Here is a 3,959-nt window from a genome sequence, read left to right on the forward strand (position 1 = left end):
CATTGGCTACCACAGTCATGCCTCCTTTCTTAGGAACAACCTGCACTTGACTTACCCAAGAACTGTCAGAAATAGGATAAATAATTCCAACATCTAGAAGTTTAATTACCTCGGCTTTAACAACTTTCTTCATGTGGGGTTCAGTCATCATTGAGCTTGCACACATGGTTTATATCCATCTTTCATTAAAATTTTATGGGTGCAAAAAGAAGGGATGATACCTTTAATGTCAGAAATTTTCCAAGCTATGGCCTTTTTATGTTCTTTTAATACTTGGATTAATTCCTCTTTCTCCTTGGATTGTAAGTTAGATGCAATAATAACTGGTAATGTAGAATTATTTCTAAGGAATGCCTATTCCAAGTGGTTTGGTAATTGTTTGAGTTCCAGTTTGGGAGGTTCTTCAATAGAGAGTTTTTGCTTAAAATCATCGTTCCCTTTAATGTCCTCATATTTTGCTTGTCTTTGGGAAGATTCATTGAATTTCAGTGTAGATTTTCTTTTTACTTGTCTCGAAATTATCGCCATCTATCTCCTCTCATTGGGGATGGCACAGTTCCAACGTGTCCTTATGTATGATTTCCTGAAAGGAATCTTAAGCAGCATGATCAATAGAGTCAATAAAATAACATGAGTCATCCTATTCCCTAGAAAATCTCATGGCATCATAAATTTTAAAAACGATTTCTTCGTCACCTACTCTAAGTACCATTTTACCATCACCTACATCAATAGCAGCCCTACCAGTGGCTAAAAATGGATGCCTTAAGATTAAAGTCACTTCAACATCTTCATCCATATCAAGCACAACGAAGTCAACAAGGAATATAAATTTATCTACTTTTACAAGAATGTCCTCTATAATACCCCTAGGATATTTAACAGATCTATCAGCTAGTTGAATACTCATCCTAGTGGGTTTAGGTTCCCCAAGACCAAGTTGTTTAAACATTTTATATGGCATCAAATTAATGCTCGCATCTAAATCAGCTAGTGCCTTATCAATGTTAAAACTACCAATTAAGCAGGGTATAGTAAAACTTCTTGGATCTTTGAGTTTTGTTGGCAGTTTGTTTTGGAGTATAGCCAAGCATTCCTCATTAAATTCCACTGTAGATAAGTCTTCAAAATTCCTTTTGTTTGTTAGGAGCTCCTTTAAAAATTTTGCGTATGTAGGCATCTACGATATAGCTTCAACAAAAGGTAAGTTAATATGTAATTGTTTAAAAAGTTCAAGGAATTTACCAAATTGTGCATCCATGCAGTCTTTCTTCAACTTTTCTGGGTATTGGATTGGTGGTTTATATTCCTTCGGCATTGGATTGTCATTGCTTTCGGGTTTTACCTCCTCTCCCTTGCTTCTGTCAGCTTCTTGTTGTAGCTTCTTTCCTGATTCAGCTAACACTTTCCCACTCCTTAATGTAACTGCTTTCACATGTGCTTCTGGATAGGGTTCGGTATTACTAGGTAGATTTCCTGGTGCTCTTTTGGAAATCATCTTAGCCAGCTGTCCAATTTGAGTTTCAAGCCCTTGGATCGATGCTTGTTGATTCTTAAGTACTGTCTCGATATTCTGGAAACAAGTTTCTAACACCGATATAAACTTTGACAGCATCTCTTTAAGGTTTGGCTTCTTTTCCTATTGGTAAGGTGGTTGTTGAAAACCCGGAGGATGTTGTGGCCTTTGATTTCCTTGACTGTCCCACGAGAAATTGGGATGGTTCCTCCAACCTGCATTGTAAGTGTTACTATATGGGTTATTTTGGGGTCTAGAGTTATTGTTACCCATATATTGGGCTTGTTCCTCCTTGATGCTAGGGTTGAAAGGTTGATATTCTGTACATGCTCCTCTTCCATTCAAATCGCACCTCATCACTGAATGTACCTGAGTAGAACCACACAAACTGTCAATCTTTTTATTTAAGAGTTGTACTTGGTTAGATAGCATAGTAACCGCGTCGAGGTTGAAGACATAGGCTGCTTTCGTGGCTTTGTTCTCATAACTTGCCACTGATAGTTATTTAGTGACATCTCCTCAATAAATTCATAAGCCACCTCAGGTGTCTTATTATTGATAGTTCCTCCAGCGGCTACATCAATCATCTGCCGAGTCGAAGGATTCAGACCATTATAGAACGTTTGAACCTGTAGCCAAAGCGGTAACCCATGGTGAGGGCACCTTCTCAAAAGGTCCTTGTATCTCTCCCATGCATCGTAGAGTGTCTTTAAATCCATCTACACAAAAGAAGAGATATCATTAAGTAATTTAGCCGTATTAGCCGGTGGAAAGTATTTTAATAGAAACTTTTTGGTCATTTGTTCCCAAGTAGTAATTGACCCTCGTGGTAACGAGTTCAACCACTATTTATCTTTATTCCTTAACGAAAAGGGAAACAACCGAAGACGTATGGCATTATCAGAAATGCCATTGATTTTAAATGTATCGCAAAATTCTAGGAAATTTACCAAGTGAGCGTTGGGATCCTCGTCCTGCAAACCATCAAACTGAACAAACTGTTGTATCATTTGAATTGTGTTAGGTTTCAGTTCAAAATTATTTGCAACAATAGCAGGTCTAACTATATTTGACTCAGTTCCTGTTAAATTAGGTTTACCATAATCATAAATAGTGCGCGGAGTAGGATTCTGATTAATAACAATCGCAGGAGGTAGCGAATTTTCTTGGTTTTCAGCCATCTCCTTGGTTGTGGTTTGAATATCATCCTCTTGCTCGTTCTCTGTGTATCTTAAGCTTCGCCTTATTTCTCTTTGGTTTTTGAGAACTGTGCGATCGATCTCACTGTCAAAAAGTAATGATCCTGACGGGTTTCTTCTAGTCACAAACTATAAGAACTTGCGAGAAAAAGGGAAAAGAAAGAATTAGTAATAAAAATTAGAATAAAATTTAAATTGCAGTAAAAGTAAATGGCTAAAGTAATAAAAATCGAATGTTCCTAATATCTTAGTTTCCCGGCAACGGTGCCAAAAACTTGGTACGTGATATTCGTGACAGGTTTTAAATTTTTATAATGAATCATTGTTGAAACTAACTATTATCACGATGAAGGCAAGTGTACCTATCGTACAGTAGTATAGCTTTAGCAAGACCGGATTGTCGAACCCAAAGGAACTAAAAGTACTAGCAATGACTGTCTTTTTATTATCTAGCCTAAGAATAATGGGGTTTGTTTTAACTAGCTAATTAACTAAACTAAGAATTCACAAAAAATAGGATTGGGGAATTACTTGTGGAAAACTCAATTGATTGAGACAATACCTAAGGAAAAATCCACCTACACTTCACTTGTTATTTGACTCTGAGTCGAACGATTTATTCATTTGACTTGATCCATAGAAATCCCTAAGTTATATTATTATCTCTTTCAAGACTAAAAACGTCTAACCTTAGGTTGAATAATTGAAATCTCTTTCTAATTAACTCCCTAGGGTTGCATTAACTCGATCTATGGATCCCCTTATTAGGTTTCATCTTAATCCGGCAAAATCTTGTCACCCTATCTCTAGGCGCGCAACCAACTTTGCTTAATTATGACAAATGTACTCTTAGACAGGGTCTATTCCTCCTCTAAATAAGAGCTTAACTTGAATCAATAACTTGAATTATCAAAACAAGAATTAAGAACACATAATTAAGAACAAGTCAAATATTTATCATACAATTCAGATAATAATACCAAGATCTGTCTTAGGTTTCATTCCCCTTAGGTATTTAAGGGTTTTAGTTCATAACTAAAAAGGTAAACATCTCAGAAAAATAATGAATACAAAACATAAAGAAAAACCCAAAACTCCTGAAGGGAAATTGAGGGGAGATCTTCAGTCTTGATAATGAATCCGGCTTTTGAGATGGATCAATCGGCTTTCTTTGAGCAGTTCCCTACTTCCCTCTCTGTGTGTCCTCTTTCCTCCTCCTCTAGGGTGTATTTATAAGATTTGGA

The 3,959-nt window shown here is 36.5% G+C and overlaps 1 non-coding gene across 1 annotated transcript; it reads left to right on the forward strand.

The window, feature by feature from the left end:
• Positions 1-2,161: 2,161 nt before the first annotated feature.
• Positions 2,162-2,268, forward strand: LOC128289548 (small nucleolar RNA R71). Its single transcript, XR_008279193.1, has one exon. It is a non-coding gene; the product is annotated as a small nucleolar RNA R71 (small nucleolar RNA).
• Positions 2,269-3,959: the final 1,691 nt, after the last annotated feature.

Source organism: Gossypium arboreum, chromosome 2 (genome assembly GCF_025698485.1).
Source record: "Gossypium arboreum isolate Shixiya-1 chromosome 2, ASM2569848v2, whole genome shotgun sequence".
Taxonomy (NCBI): Eukaryota; Viridiplantae; Streptophyta; class Magnoliopsida; order Malvales; family Malvaceae; genus Gossypium; species Gossypium arboreum.